The sequence below is a fragment of the Sus scrofa genome, chromosome 3, assembly GCF_000003025.6.
Source record: "Sus scrofa isolate TJ Tabasco breed Duroc chromosome 3, Sscrofa11.1, whole genome shotgun sequence".
Lineage (NCBI taxonomy): Eukaryota > Metazoa > Chordata > Mammalia > Artiodactyla > Suidae > Sus > Sus scrofa.
In genome coordinates, this window is record NC_010445.4 from 45,330,875 (window position 1) to 45,350,127 (window position 19,253).

Sequence of the window (19,253 nt, forward strand, 5' to 3'; positions counted from 1 at the left end):
GGCAAAAGAGGGGGCCCCGGTGAGCAGCCTTGTACTCCAGCCTCATGGTTCCTGTTATCCTTGAGGGATCTGTTTGATTCCTGAAAATGGCCGCTCGAGTCACTGAAGCAGGACTCTGGGCTCCTGCTGCCAGCAGAGCCTCCGGTCCTGTGAGCATCCCTGTTCCCTGCCCTGAGCATCATCCTCTTGCCTCCCGGCCTTCCCTAAGTGCCCCTTCAGCATCAGGGCAGGTTGGGCAGGCCCTAAGCAATGTCACTTTACAGATGCAAAGGCATCTTCACAAACCTGCAGGTCCTTCATTACATTTTTTAAATTGGTGTCTGGTTGATTTACAGTGCTCTGTTAGTTTCTTCTGTACAGCAAAGTGATTCAATGATACATACATACATACTTTTTTGGTATTCTTTTCCATTATGGTTCATCATAAGACACTGAATATAGTTCTCTGAGCTATACAGTGGGACCTTGTTGTTTATCTCCTTCATATATAATAGCTCACATCTGCTAACCCCAACCTCCCACTCCATTGATCCCCCAACCCCCTCCCCCTTGGCAACCACAAGTCTCTTCTCCTTGTACATGAGTCTCTTTCTGTTTCATAGATGGGTACACTTGTGTCCTATGTTAGATGCCACATAGACGTGATATTCTATAGTATTTGTCTTTCCCTTTCTGACTTACTTCACTTAGCATGAGAATTTCTAGCTGCATCTTCATTACTTTGATACAGGGAAACTGGTTGCATTTATGGATAAATAAATCAGGAGCATTTCCCGCCTAGAGAAGTTCAGCCTCCCCTCCCCCATCATAACCACAGGGTAAAACCCACCCCCCAGGCAAACCACAGGAGATTAGGTTCTGACTGTGATCAGGCCCCAGCGTGTTTCTCCGCAAAGGGGGTAGCTGACTCACTTTCACCACCATCATCCTACCATTTAGCGAGTACCCGCCACAAGGCAGAAGCTGTGCTGAGAGCTTTACCCAACAAAGAAACTTCATTTACTATTTCATCTAATCCTTTTCCTCCTCTCAACAGCCTTAGGAGGTAAGCATTACCCCATTTTACAGATGAAGGGAGTAAGGCTTGAGGACTCTGTTGGAATGTTCTTGAATAATCTCTCAAACTCTGGTGCGGAAATGATGAGCATGACATATACCACCTTGGACTTGGGTAGAAGCCGTTACACTTTGAGCTAAAGGCTCAAAATAATGATTTAAAAGAAATGAAATACTTTTTCCTTGAGCATTTTGCTCTGGTCCCTCCAGGCAGGAGAGAAAGGAACAGGTTCTTTGCTCTTCTCTGACACTTTTGAACTGTTCACGCTGCTCTGGAAACTGGGGCTTTAAAATGACTAGACAGACGGTCCACTCGAAAGGCAGTAGAATCAGGGCTCGAATCCCACCCACCGTCTCTCAGAGAACAGGCACCAGAGCCCCACGAACATAAAGATGCTTAATGTTCTGATGTTAGTTCTTCACATGCCATATAATTTCTTTCTCTTCCAGATGATTAAACTCATCTTTGAGCTCCATTCCTCGTTTGAAAATTGAGTAAAACCTCATGACTATTAGCCTGATGATTCCAGACTCTCCAGGGCCCCTGACCGAGCTGAGGTAGCAAGACCCACGGCCCTCACAGAGCTTGCAGGCAACTGAAATGGAGCAGCAGAGAGACAACCTAAAAGGTAACCACATGTGAGGCAGCAGCCATGGCCGGCACATCGCCTCCAATCTCCTGAAACTACCAGGGGCATACTTATGATCTAATTTCCCCAGAAGAGGCCGGAGAGGCCCATCCTCATAAAAGTCTAAATCCTTAGGATATCCGAGGTGACCCCTTTAGAAACAAACTAGGATTCAGAAAGTGATAAGTGTCCATGCTCTGCGTGAATATGTGTAACAGTTTAGGGAAAGACGTGCCACATCAAGAAGTTGCTGACTGTGAGCCTGCTTCCATCTTACTGAGGAAGTTAGATTCTCAATGTGGGAGCCCTCACTCTTTGGGACAAACAATTATAAGCAGTTTGTGTGCGTGTCATTTTCTAATTAAAAATGAACTTTGAAATGAATTTCTAATAGCAATATATAAGTATTGTTAAAAACAACAACAATGACAACAAGCAAACCAGAAAGAAAGAAAAAAGGAAAAGAGATAAATAGTTATCCATAATCTTAAGATGCAGGAAAAAAAAAGATGCCTAAGAAAGACCCCAGGAGAAAGGTTTGATAGGAACTGGGGATTGAAAGGATGGAGTTAGATGTTACAGGGATGCAGGTGGAGAAAGACCCAGAAACCAACAGAGCAGATCTGGGCAAAGGGAGCCGGGGAGGGAGGATCATGAGGGGAGGCAGGGACAAGGTGGCTGCAGAGGCCCCAGAAACATGCTTCCCAAAGCCACAGGTGATCCCAGCTCAGACCTCTGGGGTTGGGTGAGGCTGGCTGGCTGGGAGGGCTTGAGGCAGGATAGATCGGGTCACATATGGACCAGTCCTCATGTGCTGTGTTCCTGGAAGTCCATGGGACACAGTTAAGGATAACACAGCTGCAGTTTCAAGAAGAAGGACTGCAGAATGTTTAACACAGCTCTCACCTCAGCTCCCTGGCCTGGATGCAGAATGGTGCTGTCTGAACAGGGGGTGTCCCGGCCTCCCTGACTCTCCCTGTGGTGCCAAAAAAGGGGTGACTCAAGCTCCACCAGAGCTTAATAAAGCGAACCTCGAATAGGCCCAGCAGCAGACTACCTGCCCTCGCAAAGCCCAGGCAGGTGCAGGCAGGATAGGAGGCCAGGCTGGGAGGAGGAAAGGAGTCTTCTGGCCCAATGACAGTGACCATCAGCAGTCAGCTTCTCCGGGGCTGGGGGTCAGGGAGGAGATGGGGACAAAGACCAGCACTTAGAGGGATGCCAAGCTGGTGCCCAGACAACAGCCAACAGCAGGGCTGGGCCTCCTGCAGTAGCCACCTGGGCCCAGAAGGAGAGGTGGCCCTTTCTTCCAGGCTAAGACAACCAACAACATCGATGGTGCTCGGAGAAGAACCAAGTTCTGGTGGCAGCAGCCCCTGCATGGGTTCAGGGCACACCTCGGGGCTGTGACCTCAGGTTCGGAGCAGAAATGGCCAGGCTGCAGCTCTATGGTGAGGACCCCGCCATCCTCCCTTCCCCCTCAGTCAGCTCTCTGGAGCCAAAGCTGCACCCTACCCCTGCTCCGCTGAGCCTGCCCTGTCCCCGAGCCTCCTTCCAAGGAGTAACTCTGCTTTCTTCAGAGGCAATGGTCCATACAGAGCTGCCAGAACCTGGGTAGGCCAACCAGGGTAGGGATTTGGACTCAGTCCATTCTCGCCTTAGAAAAGACTTGTCGCCCCCAGGGGCAGGGCAGGGACCCCAGAGGGTCATGATCATATGTATCAGCATCACACTGTCTCCTCCCAAAGCACATCCCTCCCAGAGCCAACACCTGTGAAACCTGCATCTGCCCAGGAGGAGGAGGAGGGCCTCTTCAGTGCCCAGGATGCCCAGGGACCTGCTCCTTTCATGGCATTTTCCAGAAGAGTCTTAAGTACTCTAGGGAAATAGCCAGGGCTGTGCTTCCTGTCCTCTGCTCCTACCCTTGTCTGGGGCATTGTCCCTCCATCCTCTGGCCACAGGGCTCCCTCACTCCCTCTTGGGATTCGGCTTTCTTTTCTAAGCTTCACAATCAGCTCAGCTTTAACTGGGAGCTCAAGAGGACCACTCAGTGGGAGGACCGCTCATACCACACAGTTCTTGGGCAGGGTCCCTGGAGAGTACTCCTGACACATGTGTGGCTGAAGCCTATCAGGGGAATGAACTGGGGTCTCACATCTTGGGGGAGTGGGCTGGAGGCTCACGTCTTGGGGAAGTGGACTGGAGGTTCACATCTTGGGGAAGTAGACTGGGGGGCTAACCTCTCAGGGGAGTGGACTGGGGGTTCACTTGCCTCTCGTGCTGGGAATCTCTACCCCAGGACTGAAACTTTGGCCTTCAGTGGATCTCAAGATAAATTAAAAATTTACTTTGGAACATTACAGGAGAGTGTGTTGAATTTTACCACCGAAAGTCCGGTGTTGACATCCTATCTCTCTGTACCTCAGATGTGACTGTGAAGACAGGGCTAGTGAAAAGGTAGTTAAGGTTCAATGAAGTCACTGGTGTGGGTAGGTCCTAATCCATGATGCCTCAAGCCAGCACCTTGATCTGGACATCTAGCCTCCAGCATTGTGAGAAAACAGAGAAAATAAATGTCTATTGTTTAAGCCAATCAGCCTGAGGGACTTTGTTATGGCAGCCTGAGCAAACTAATCCAGGGTATGTGTGTGTGTGTGTGTGTGTGTGTGTGTGATCTCAAATCTTGCCTGTTCTCCACCACTGATAAATCCATGTGAACTGCTTCTCCAACGTAAATAAACCCTTCAGAGTCTTAGGAAATCCTTCTCTAAGCCATCCTCTCAAGGCACTCCCCTAGCACCTTAGGGTTTCATTACAGAATGCAATGGTAGTTTCCATCATGCTTCTTCGTTTCCACCTTGGACTCCTAAGTGGGGGCCTTTGCTTGTACATTTCAGGTTGGGGGCTGGGGAGAAGAGGGAAAAAAGAGGTTGCATCCCCCCCAAAAGTGAATAATATTTTCCATTAGCTTACTTCACTCTTAATAAAAAAAAGAAATGTGAACTAGACAGAGGGAACTCTAAACTCCACGCTCCCCAAGCCAACAGCATCCTTGGGGGACGTGTGGGCCAGGATCTGGGAGGAAAGAGTGCGCTGGGCAGACGCGTTACTCTAGCCTTGCCTTCTGGGTTACATCGGGCCTCTTAGCAAGTAATTGTGAATGTCATTAAGGTTGTGTCCCATTTCAGGGAGGGCCCCACGGAACATATTTTATGATTCAAACTTTGTACACTGAAAGTTTAATATGTTCCTGCTGTTTTTAACATCTCTGATTTTTTTTAAACTGTATGATTATGTTTAATAAATGTATCAGAACAAATTAGAAACAGGCTTTCTCCCCCACCCCCTTTTAAACAAATTGAGGGTACATTTTGTTCTTCTGAAGAAGAAAAAGACAAAATCCATCTTATTGTAGGGTTAAAGGAGGGTCCATGGAAAATAGAGAGACAGACCAGAAGGGACTCACTGGGTCTTAGGGTTGCATTAATTTTTTGTGGGCTTATTCCTGCCACCCCAAATAGGGGGGAACCTGTACATGTGGGCAGCTAGTGTGAGTGAGCTTCACTGTGCCCTTTCCTGTGACAGCCGTGATGGGGTGGGGGGCTTCTGACAGCCCAGCAGATGACGGATGTTCTGATGGAGGTGATGGCAAGTGGTCCTGCCCTGCCATGTGTGCTTTGCGTCGACCCTGCACTCTCCTGCCAGGCCTTTGAACTCGGGGGAGTGGGTGGGAGGGAATTCATTCGTGGGTCCTGTCACCAAATGCATGCTGAGGGTCTCGTGTTGCAAGCATTATGCTACACACTGCAAACTGTAAACACCATCCTGTCCTTAGGAGGCAAACAGGCACTGGTCAGGTGGACAAATAAAAGAGGCCATTAAAAAATCTGCGCTATGTGCCAGAAAGGAAAAGGTCTCCGCTTCCGCAAGGAAAGAATAAACAAGAAAGACCTCTTCTAACCAAGGCACCAGAAAAAGTCTTCAGGCCTTGTTTAACTTTGTAAAGAAGAGAAATCAACCAAGCTAGGAATGGGGAGAGTTTACTCCAGGTGAGGGAACAGTGTGTGCAAACACCCTATGGCCACGAAGGAGCAGAATGTTTGGGACTGGAAAGAAGGCTTGGGTTGGAGGTGATGAATGGAGAGGAGAGTGGACCAAAGATAAGATTGGAAATGGGCGTCAGGTGACTCAGGACCTCGGGGCCATCTTGGGGATTCATTTCATGTTAGTTTAGGTGCAATGGAAAGTCATAAAATAATTCTAATCTTTGGAGTAAGATGACTTGTGATTTTAAAATAGGGCTCCAGCTGCTGAGTGATCCCAGCCCACAGGTGAGGGAGAAGGGGATGGACTAGTTGGAGGTAAAGATGAGAGACATGAGTGGCATGGGTGTTGAAGGAAGAAAGGCTGGGAGGACTGGGTGTGTGCATGAGTGAGACGAAGCCTGGGCCACAGGGACCACAGGTGTACGGGGTGGTGTTTACTGAGCTGCAGCATCCCAGGGAAAGATGTTTGCAGGGAAAGATCAAATGGTCACATCTATAGATGTTCGATGTGAGAACTGGTGGGACAGCCAAGTGGACTGGGCAAAATGATGGTGAGATATAAGATTCTGGAGATGCAAAATGATGTCTTAGATGGAGACATTAACTTCGAGTGCTCACTATGTAAGTGCTCAAAACCCATGGAAGGGACAGACTTACCGAGAGGGTAACTACACAGAGAAGAGAGGACCCAGGCTCTTGTGATGGAACATGCCGACATTCAGAGGTCAGGTGGAAGAAAATGGGCCAAAGAGACTAAGAAGACAGAGAAGCGGAAAGAAGGTGGGAGGGTACGGTGTCCTGGAAGCCAGGAGAAGGGTGCTTCCAGGAGCTCAAGCCAGTGAGGGCTCAGGAGCCTCTGGAGGGGGCCTCAGGGAGTCAGTAGTGACTGTCCCAAAACAAGTCAAGTAGCACAGAGAAGGGGAAGCAAGATCCACTTGGGACATCCATCTAGGGCAACATGGCAGACAAGATGGTCTTTCACGAAAACTAAGTCTCCAGGAAAAACCACTGAAAAAAGGCTCAGCAAAATATTTTTTAAAATCATTGTGATGTATATTGAGCTGATAAAGAGAAATACTCAGAGGCCAAACTCAATGAGAGAGCATGACTCCAAAATGAGGAGCAGGGGTTGAGGTCAAGTAAGAGATTACAGAAAGACACCAACATAAATGCAGTCCTCTGGACAACCATGCCTACCACAGGTTAAGTGAGAAAAGATCACCCCTCGGCCCTGAATATAATGAGGAAATTTGCCAGTCTCAGCTCTGGCTGTGGATGGAGGGGGAGAAATACCTCTGCTTGGAAATTTGACCATGGCCTGCATTTATAGGTCTCTGAGGCCAGAATCCATACTCCCCAGGAGGCCCTCAAAGCTTCTAGGAGAGGGGCCGGTTTATGGTGGGTTGTGGGCTCCAGGCACCTGGAAGAGGTAAATGCAGATCTTTTCTGGCCTAAAAGAACTATCCAGACAAAGTTCCAAAATGCATGGGCTCGAGAAAAAAAAACCACTCTTTCTCTCTCACACACACACACCCAAGAGAAAGTAAAGGACCCTCAAAAGAGACAGATAGCATCAACAGAACCAAAAGTGCAGAGGCAGCAGGCATTCATATCAGTCTACTACACCAGAAGGAGATGATATAAGAACATGAAGAGGAGTTCCCATTGTGGCTAAGCAGGTTAAGAACACAGCTAGCATCCATGAGAAGGCAGGTTTGATCCCTGGCCTCTTGCAGTGGGTTAAGGATCTGGCATTGCCATGAACTGTGGTGTAGGTCACAGGTGCAGCTTGGATCCCACATTGCTGTGGCTGTGGCATAAGCCAGCAGCGGCAGCTACGATTTGACCCCTAGCCTGGAAACTTCCATATGCTGCAGGTCTGGCCCTAAAAAAAAAAAAAAGAAAAAAAAAGAAAGTAGCATGAAGAGACAGGATTCAAGATAACAATGGCCTAAAGTTGTCCCAAATTGTCAAGTAACACAAAACCCTGTATTGGGAAAAACCGAATGACCCCCAAATAGGAAAACTAAAACACAGATTCATACCTACATACATTACAGTGAAACCATAGATCACTAAAAATAAAGTATCTTAAAAGAGGCAGGGATAAAAATTTTTGATTGCTATGAAAAATTACAAGCAGAGAGCTGATGCCTCGGCAACAAGGGAATCCAGAAATGGTAACAACTTCAAAGGTTGAGAGAAAATCACTGTCAACTATGAAATCTATCCTTAACGGCACTTAACCTTTCAAGTTTGAGAATAAAATACATAGTCAGATGAAGAAAAGTTAGGTTAACTGCCACAGACCCCTGCTATTCTGAAGAAAGTACTCCATGAACAAGGATAGTGACTAAAGAGATGCAAGAAGGAATTGTGAGCAAAGAAACTGGTAAAAATGTGGTAGTTCTAGAGAAACCCTGATTCCATATAATAAATATGATGGCTAATGTGTGGGATTAAAAACTGTAGAACTGGGAGTTCCCATTGAGGTGCAGTAGAAATGAATCTGACTAGCATCCATGAGGATGCAGGTTTAATCCCTGCCCCCAACCAGTGGGTTATGGATCCAGTGTTGCCGTGAGCTGTGGTGTAGGTCACAGATGTGGCTCAGATCCAATGTTGCTGTGGCTGTGGTGTAGGCCAGCAGCTGTAGCTCCGAGTCAACCTTCGATCCCTAGCATGGAAACCTCCATATGCTGAGGGTGTGACCCTAAAAAGCAAAAACGAAAACAAAAAAACCAACTGTAGAACTGAATAAATGCACAATGATGCTATAGAAGGTGGGAGCTGCCGACTAGTGAAAGCAAGCCAAAATCTTTTCTTTTTGGGAGAATGGAAAGCTAATCATTAATTTTAGACTTTGTATGTTAAATGTATATACCCCAACTGCTAACCTGACCACAAAATGAACATAATAGAATGAATCCAGAAAAGAGAAGAATGTCAAGGGGGAAAAATGAACAATAAATCTGAAAGAAAGAAGCCCAAATACTCAGAGAAAAGACACGACCAACAGAAAGCAAAGAGTAAGATGAAAGACACGAATTCAAATATATCATCAATGACAACAAATATTTAGCCTAAACAGATAAAAATGAGGTTGTCAGAGTAAATTAAATTTAAGACCAGATAAATGTTGTTGATAAGAGACATAAGTGAAACATGGTAACACTGAAAAGTTGAAAGTAAAAGGTTATAACAAATGAATACCAACTGAATGGAACCTTTTGTCCTTATGTTAATATTGGACCAAATACATTTTAAGGCATTACTAGAGCTAAAGAAGAGGCACCACAGGAGGACCAAAGATTCAGTTCATTAGGAACATAGGACAATTCTAAATTTGTAAACATCGAATAACACAACTTTAAGGGAGCAAAACCAAAACTGGTAGTAAAACAAGGAGCTGCCAACAAATCTACTAGCAACAGTAGGAGACTCTAGTGTACTCAATTATTGGGAGATCAGACAGACCAAAAGCTCAACAAGAATAGGGGATATTTGAATAATGCCACTAATAAGCTTGATCTACTGGTTACATTTAAAACCCTGCCCCTTGTTGCAGAATGCATCCTTCTTTGAAGCACACGTGGAAAATGTCATGTTCTAGGTCAAAAAGTAGGTCACAATAAATTTCAAAAAAACCTCTCTCACATTGGCCATTTTCCCTGATTACAATGGAATTAAGCGAAAAAAAAATTATTATAATGACAATAACAATAAGAACAGTCACTAAAAAGAAGGTAGTATGTACAGTGTTTATCCTTCACAGCTAAAATGCCTAGGTTTGAATCTTGGTTCTGCCAACTCAGAAGCTGTGATACCTTGGGCAAATTCTTAAATTCTCTGTGCCTCATTTTTCACATACATAATATCAGGGTCATAATAGTGTTACTTTGCAAAGCTGTTGTGAGGATTATATAAATTAGTTAATATGAAATATGAAGACTGGTGCCTGACAAAGTAAAAATTCAACAAAATTTGACTATTATTACATTTAAATACTAGACATTAGGAAATTAAAAAAACATATATTAGCTAATTCTTGGGTAAAATAAGTCATGATGGACATTAAAAATATTCTTAGATTGGACAAACAGAAAATCTTATATATCATTTCATGTTTTTTCATCCAAAGTTATATTTTTTTAAAGTTATAAGTTCAACTGTTTATAATATCCAAATTACAGAAGGACAGATCTAGAAAATAATAACATAGGACAATCTCACTCATGATCGCAGATGGAAAAATACTAAATAAGACAGAATCAAAACTGAATTAAACACACACCTACTCTCTCTCTCTCACACACACATCATGACTACATTGTATAGATTCCCAAACCCAAGATTTATAAAACATTAGAAAATCTGTTAATGTAAGTACACCACATAAATAGATTAAAGGTGGAAAAGGTGTGATTATTTCAGTAAAATAAAGGGACATAAGTTATTTCATAAAATTTAACTCCATTCATAATTTCAAAACCAAACCAAAAAAAAAAAAAATGAGCACACACACACACAAGCCTCTTCATAAATTAAAACATACCTGCCTTAACATGATAAAGAATATCAGCAGCCTATCCACATCAAATAACATCCTTAATGGTGAAAAAGTAAGTACATTCCTGATAAAGTCAAGAATAAAATATAGGTGCCCATTGCCAACCACTTCTTTAACCACTGCACTGGAAGTCCTTGCCACTTCAGTGATATGACAAAGAAATAAATGTGAATAATTATATAGGAAGAAACAAGCAATAATTTATCACAGGGAAGATGACTATATTAATAGAAAACACAAAAGAACTACAAACATTAAAATTGTTATGACAGACCCATATATATGCTGTCTTCAAGAGACCCACTTCACTTCTAGGGACACATACAAATCGAAAGTGAGAGGATGGAAGAAAATATTCCATGCAAACAGAAATCAAAAGAAAGCTGGAGTAGCAATACTCCTATCAGACAAAATAGACTTTAAAATGAAGATTTTAAGGGACAAGGAAGGTCACTACCTAATGATAAAATGATCAATCCAAGAAGAAGGTGTAACAATTTTAAATATCTATCACCCAATACAGGTTCACCCCAATATATGAGGCAGCTGCTAACAACCTTAAAAAGACGAATCAACTATAACACAATTATAGCAGGGGACTTTAACACCCCACTTACAACAATGGACAGATTATCCAGATATAAAATCAATAAGGAAACACAGGCCCTGAATTAAACATTAAACCAGATGGACTTAATGGATATTTATAGGACATTCCATCCAAAAGCAACAGAATACAGTTTCTTCTCAAGAGCACATAGAACAGTCTCTAAGATTGATCACATCCTGGGCTACAAATCAAACCTCAGTAACTTAAGAAAATTGAAATCATATGAAGCATCTTTTCCAACCACAATGCTATAAGACTAGAAATCAACAGCAAGAAAAAAAAACTGCAAAAAACACAAACATGTGGAGACTGAACAGCATGCTACTAAACAACCAGTGGATCATTGAAGATATCAAAGAGGAAATTAAAAAATACCTAGAAGCAAATGACAACAAAGATACAACACTCCAAAATGTATGGGATGCAGCAAAAGCCGTTCTAAGAGGAAAGTTTATAGCAATACAAGCCCACCTCAGGAAACAACAAAAAGCTCAAATAAACAAGCTAACTTTACATCTAAAGCAGCTCGAGAGAGAAGAACAGACAAGACCTAAAGTTAGTAGAAGGAAAGAAATCATAAAGATCACAGCAGAAATCAATGAAATAGAAACAAAGAAAACCATAGGAAAGATCAATGAAACAAAAAGCTGGTTCATTGAAAAGATCAACAAAATTGATAAATCCTTAGCCAGACTTCTCAAGAAAAAAAGAGGATTCAAACAATTAAAATTATAAATGAAAAAGAAGAAGTAACAACGGACATCACAGAAATACAAAGGATCATAAAAAACTACCATATGCAACTATACACCAATAAAACAGAAAACCTAGAAGAAATGGACAAATTCTTAGGAAAAAAAAGTACAATCTTCCAAGACTAAGCCAAGATGAAATAGAAAAGATGACTGGACCAATCACAAGCACTAAAATTGAAACTGTGATTTAAAAACTTCCAACAGGAGTTCCCGTCGTGGCGCAGTGGTTAACGAATCCGACTAGGAACCTTGAGGTTGCGGGTTCGGTCCCTGCCCTTGCTCAGTGGGTTAACAATCCGGCGTTGCCGTGAGCTGTGGTGTAGGTTGCAGACGCGGCTCGGATCCCGCGTTGCTGTGGCTCTGGCGTAGGCCGGTGGCTACAGCTCCGATTCAACCCCTAGCCTGGGAACCTCCATATGCCGCGGGAGCGGCCCAAGAAATAGCAACAACAACAACAACAATAATGCCGTGGGAGCGGCCCAAGAAATAGCAACAACAACAACAATAACAACAACAACAAAAGACAAAAAAAAAAAAAAAAAAAAAACTTCCAACAAACAAAAGTCCAGGACCAGATGGCTTCTCAGGTGAATTCTATCAAACATTTAGAGAAGAGCTAACATCTATCCTTATGAAACTATTCCAAAAAATCACACAGGAAGGGACACTCCCAAACTCATTCTATGAGGCCACCATCACCCTGATACCAAAACCAGACAAACACCACACACACACAAAAAGAAAGAAAATTACAGGCCAATTTCACTGATGAACATAGATGCAAAAATCCTCAACAAAATACTAGCAAACCGAGTCCAACAATACATTAAAAGGATTGTACATCATTGTACATCATGATCAAGTGGGATTTATCCCAGGGATGCAAGCGTTAATATCCACAAATCAATCAGTGTGATACACCACATTAACAAACTGAAGAATAAAAACAATATGATCCTCTCAATAGACGCAGAAAAAGCCTTTGACAAAATCCAACACCCATTTCTGATAAAAACCCTTCAGAAAGTGGGCATAGAGGGAACCTACCTCAACATAATAAAGCCCATATATGACAAACCCACAGCGAACATCATTCTCAATGGGGAAAAGCTGAAAGAATTCCTGCTAAGATCAGGAACGAGACAAGGATGTCTACTTTCACCACTACTATTTAACATAGTTTTGGAAGTCCTAGCCACAGCAATCAGAGAAGTAAAAGAAATCAAAGGAATCCAAATTGGAAAGGAAGAAGTAAAACTATCACTATTTGCAGATGACATGATACTATACCTAGAGAATCCTAAAGTCTCTACCAGAAAACTGTTAGAGTTCATCCATGAATTTGGCAAAGTCACAAGACACAAAATTAATACACAGAAGTCTATGGCATTTCTATACACTAACAATGAAAGATCAGAAAGAGAAATTAGGGAAGCAATCCCATTTACCATCCAAAAGAATAAAATACCTAGGAGTAAAGCTACTTAAAGAGACAAAAGACCTGTACTCTGAAAACTATAAGACACTGATGAAAGAAATCAAAGATGACAAAGAGAGGGAAAGACATACCATACTCGTGGATTGGAAGAGTCAATATTATCAAAATGACTATACTACCCAAGGCAATCTACAGATTCAATGCAATCCCTATCAAATTACCAAGGACATTTTTTGCTGAACTTGAACAAAATATTTTAAAGTGTCTTTGGAAGCACAAAAGACCCAGAATAGCTAAAGACATCCTGAAAAAAAAAATGGTGCTGGAGGAATCAGGCTCCCTGGCTTCAGACTATACTGCAAAGCAACAGTCATCAAAACCATATGGCACTGGCACAAAGATAGAAATATAGATCAGTGGAACAGGATAGAAAGCCCAGAATTAAACCCACGCACCTACAGCCAACTCATCTATGACAAAGGAGGCAAGAATATACAATGGAGAAAGGACAACTTGTTCAATAAATGGTGCTGGGAAAACTGGAAAGCCACATAGAAAAGAATGAAATTAGAACATTCCCTAACACCATACACAAAAATCAACTCCAAATGGATTAAAGACCTAGATATAAGACCAAATACTATAAAACTCTTAGAGGAAAACATAGGCCAAACCCTCTCGGACATAAATGACAGCAACATCTTCTCAGATCAACCTCTTGGAGTAATGACAATAAAAACAAAAATAAACAAATGGGACCTAATCAAACTTCAAAGTTTCTGCACAGCAAAGGAAACCCTTAACAAAATGAAAAGACAACCCACACAATGGGAGAAAATCTTTGCAAGTGAATCGACTGACAAGGGATTAATCTCCAAAATTTATAAACACCTTCTGCAGCTCCATACCAAAAAAACAAACAACCCTATCAAAAAATGGGCAGAAGATCTCAACAGACAGTTCTCCAAAGAAGACATACAGATGGCCAAGAAACACATGAAAAGATGTTCAACATCACTCATTATTAGAGAAATGCAAATCAAAACCATGATGAGGTACCACCTTACACCAGCCAGAATGGCCATCATCCAAAAGTCTACAAACAATAAGTGCTGGAGAGGGTGTGGAGAAAAAGGAACCCTAGAACACTGTTGGTGGGATTGTAAATTGGTGCAATCACTGTGGAAAACAGTATGGAGATTCCTCAGAAAACTAAACATAGAACTACCATTTGATCCAGCAATCCCACTTCTGGGCATCTATCCAGAGAAAACCATAACTCAAAAAGACACATGTACTCCAATGTTCATTGCAGCACTATTTTCAATAGCCAAGATATGGAAAAAACCTAAATGTCCATCGACAGAGGAGTGGATCCAGAAGATGTGGTACATATACACAACGGAATATTACTCAGCCATTAAAAGTAACGAAACACTGACATTTTTAGCAACATGGATGGACTTAGAAATTATCATGCTAAGTGAAGTCAGTCAGACAATAAGACACCAACATCAAATGCTATCACTGACATGTGGAATCTGAAAAAAGGACAGAATGAACTTCTTTGCAGAACAGATACTGACTCACAGACTTTGAAAACCTTATGGTTTCCAAAGGAGATATTTCGGGGGTTGGGGGATGCACTGGGGTTTTGGGATGGAAATCCTATAAATTTGGATTGTGATGATCATTGTACAACTATAAATATAATAAATTCATTGAGTAATAAAATAAAATAAAATTGTTATGACAGTTTAAAAAGGTTGCTGGACATAAGATCAATATACAAATTTCAATTCCATTTCTCTACACCAGCCTGAAAGGATCAGTTAGAAAAATATTTGAAAAGCTCTCACATTAACTGTAACAGATATCTGCTCAGTTACTATCTGAGAACTCTCTCACCACCCATACAAGTGGGGTATCAGCAGGCATGTTCATGATCTGTGATGCCAGTTTCTAATCAAAAGTGTCTGAATAATGTCAACTCCCAACTGAGCCAGGGATTCAGCACTGTCATCTATGAAACACCTTCTCAGAGGATGCTATAAACTCTACAGGCAAGGGGCAGCCACATATGCAGAGGAGCAAGGAGAACGGACAGACACCAGAGAGGCAAAGGCTGAGACTATGCCCCTAAGGGAAACCAAGAGCAGAGCTGTTTCTACTCAAGACTCCTTCCCAGTTCCTGGTCTTCATGAGACCTGGATTCCAGAACACATCTCTCTCTCTCTCTCTTTCTCTCTCTCTCTCCTCTCTTAACATATATTCTCCTTTCTTACTTGAGCAAGTTTGTACTTGCATCCAAAATAATCCTGTACTTGCATCCAAAAGAATCTTAACTGAGATGATCACAAACTCAGAAGTCAGCTTATGAAGTTTTACTTTTTTTCCTTCTTATTTCCTTGATGTGAAAAAGTGAATCCTTCTGGAGAGTCATGAACCATCTCAAGAGAGGGTAAAATGAGAATACGGTAGATTCAAAATTTGGCAAATTGGCCCAGGATTGATGCCAGCTCTAGCCATTATTCTTTCATATGTCTGGATGATCTCCATTGCATGTAAAATTTATAATTGCCTTCTTTACGCCCTTAAGAAGTTTGGGCTGAGATCTTCAGAGGAATGTTGCCAATAAAATGGATTGTCCTTGGTCATTTTAGTAATCTCTCTTTTATCAGTGATGAGGGTCAGTTTTACTGCCTGCTACTCTCCCAACTCTAATTTGTCTGACAAGATAAGACCTACAAATATGACATTTGGATCTTCTCATTAGGAGATGATTTTTTCCAGTGACCACAGATTAACAACAAACCCAGAGGCTTGTTTACAAATTGTGCAATATGTTAAATGAGGGTTAAGTGCAGAACATTGATTAGCGTGGAACCCAGAGGCCAGAAACGAAATTATCATCCACCTCCCCTGGGGAAAAAAAAAAAAAAGAAAGGCTTGGAGTTAGGGACAAGAGACTTGGATTTGGAAGACCTGAATTAGAACCCCTGCCTCCAACTTTTACTACATCTGGAGAAATAGCATCTACCTCTGGTCTTAGTTTCACCATCCATGGGAAACCATGAGGACAATTATTCCTACTCATGGGGACTGTTGAAGGATTAAAGGTGGCCACATCCACACAGGTCCCTCTGTTTACATAGCAAGGACTTGGGGAATGCCAGAGGTCAGAAATAGAAACTTCTTTTTTAACAGCAAAAGCCAATTTCTCTAATCTTGGAGCAAGGTTCTTTCAAAGTTGAGAAGTAATTAATCACTACACAGTGCTTTTTATTGTGCTCTCTTTCTAAATCCCTACAAACAAGTTATTGTCTACATAATGATCAGAAAGTGACGTCGGAGATGAGCAGAAGCCTAGGATTTGAGCTAGAGCCCTAGAATATTGGGATTCTTCTTGAAGGTTCTTAGTCTGAGCAGAGAAAGGGATTTTGGCCTACGAAACAGAAAGGAAGGGAGTTGTCAGAGACTCTTTGGTGCCCTGGAAAAATTAGGCAGAGCAAAGGGTCTGATTGATAAAAGTTGTCATAGAAACCACTGAGAAGGCCCTTCTATTGGGGTCACACATGGGTCCTGGCCAGTCCCTTCTCAGAGGTTTGCCAGATTAAGCCTTGGATCCTTTCTGAGTATGGCTTGAACCCTTTCCACTCTGCTACTCGGTTACTTAGTGTTACACAGCTTAACTTGTCCTTACCCTTCCGACATCAGCATTCCTAGCCAGCTGACCTTCAGATTTAGAATCCTCCACCAGCATCATTAGCTACACTTAGCCCAGGCACCAGCCAGGATTTTTCTTGGCTGTTTCTCCCTGTGAAATTGGAGGGGAGCAAAATGGTCTCTGCCATATTAGATCCAAGTCAGGCTGACCCACTTATCTGCTTGGAGAGATACATGTCTTGTGGATTGCCATCAAAAGTGTTTTAAACAAACACTCTCTATTGTATTCCAGGGAGTAGTAAATCTGCAGCATCCTGGAGGGAGAGAGGCCCTCAAATGACTGTCCTCCTTGCATCAGCCTGTCTGCCCACCTTGCCCAGAGCCTACTTGCCTTCTAGAAGACCTTCAAGTCCTCCTTGGGGCTGAGCACTGGCTCACTGAGCTCTTGGATTTTTTTTTCCCTTTTCAGGGCCACACCTGCAGTATATGCAAGTTCCCAGGCTAGAGGTCTAATCAGAGCTATGGCTGATGCCTATGCCACAGCCTTAGCAACACTGGATCTGAACCACATCTGCAACCTATACCTCAGCTTGTGACAATGCCAGATACTTAACCCACTGAGCAAGGCCAGGGACCAAACCCACATCCTTGTGGATACTAGTCAGGTTCTTAACCTGTGGAGCCATAAGGGGAACTCCTAGTGGATTTTTTAGTCTGGTTTTTTGAGTTCTGTCTCTTATTTGGTCACCAGCTCTCTTAGCTGCCTACATTTGGAGACCCTCTATCCTTACTACTCTGGGGCATCCCAAGAAACTGGGGACCATGTGTGAGAGTCAGCTGGCCAGGCTCCTTCAGGAGTAGAGTGAGGACTTGAGTCTCAGTACATGGACTTCATGTTATCTCTTTGGGATTCTCAGAGTTCTGTTTTGCTTTTTTCAAGCCTTGGCTGTGTTCCAAGAAACTGATGCCAAATAACGAAGCGATGGTGCCTGTCCCTGAGGAATTAGTCCTGGGACTAAGTCTACTAAATAACCAGGGGACCCAGCCTCATGCTGCTTTCATTTTAATTTACAAACACTTGTAATTATTTCAGTGTTCTCTTGTGCAATCTTTAAAATATAATGATTCTGTCTTTGCCCAGCTGGATTATATCTCCAAACAGCAAACAGCAGCTCCATGTCTAACATAAAAGGAATGGCCAACGCGTGTTGGCTGATAACCTTATCATCACACAGGGTCAGAGGTCTCTTCTGAGACTTCATCCTGCTCCAGTTTTGTCCAGATACTTCTTTATGCTGCTTTGGCCAGTTCCACTCTCCCATGTGAGACTCTGGAACACACTGAGGAGGAACGCAGCAGGCAGGGACTGAGATGAGAAGGCTCTAATGGAGAGGCCCTGATTGGGGGGGTGGTGCTAAAATCCTGCAGTAGAGACTGGTGCTGAGGGCCCAGTGAGCCCAGGAGTGGCCTTTTCCAGTGCTGCTGTCGAGGGGGCCAACATGGAGGGCACAGCCCTGGACCACAGACATCCAGGTACAGGTAACACTCAACAGCCATGGGATACTTGTAGACGGTCCCTGTGGTGAATTTCACTGTGCAGGGCCCATGTCAGCAGCTGGGGCTGCAGCTCTACCCCCACGGTGGGGGCCCCATGGGGTCCAGGCAGCCTGTGCCATCCTCAAGCCTGTCTCTGTAGACCCTGAGGCTTCGGAGTCAGATTTGCTGAGAATGTGACTCGCCTCTGGGGTCAGAGGCTGCACCCAGAAGAGCCCCACCCGGGGCGAATGGGTCAGGGTGGAGGTGGGGAGGAGAGAAGGAGAGAGGGTGGGAATCCTTTCTTGTAATCACTCCAGGAATAAAGAAGAGGAGGAGAGCCAAGTATTTACTGAGGGCCTACCATGTGTTGTGCTAGGCTTTAGGAGAGAAGGAAACTGAGACTCCCAGGGGTGAGGCCCAGGGTCACAGTGTCCTGACCTCGAGTCCCACCCTTTCCGTGATGGGGTGCCCCCCCCGCACCTCTCAGATGCTCTTCTCCATGATCCAGCCCCACATGAGGCAGAAACGGAATCCAGGGTTCTGTTCCCCACTCCTCTCTCAGCTGATTTCAAGAAATTCAATCTGGGTTTGCTTGGATGTGGGGAAAAGTGGCCACGTGCAAGTTCAGCTAAAGATCAACCGTCCTTGGGTCACTTTGCTGTACCGCAGAAATTGACAGAACATGGTAAGTCAACTGTAATAGAGAAAATAAAAATCTTAAAAAAAATCAAGTCTTAAAATTTGGTTGACCTCGTTTATTCCTTTTTTTTTTTTTTTTTTGCTTCTTAAGGCTGCAACCTCAGCATATGGAGGTTCCCCAGCTAGGGGTTGAATCTTGAATCAGAGGTACAGCTGCCAGTCTACACCACAGCCACAGCAATGCAGGATCCAAGCCTCGTCTGCAACCTACACCACAGCTCACGGCAACTACAGAACCTTAACCCACTGAG

The 19,253-nt window shown here is 43.4% G+C and overlaps 1 protein-coding gene across 4 annotated transcripts in view; it reads right to left on the reverse strand.

Annotated features, from left to right (window-relative positions):
- Positions 1 to 19,253, reverse strand: part of ACOXL (acyl-CoA oxidase like) — a 360,188-nt gene that overhangs the window by 128,000 nt on the left and 212,935 nt on the right. The window lies entirely within an intron of this gene.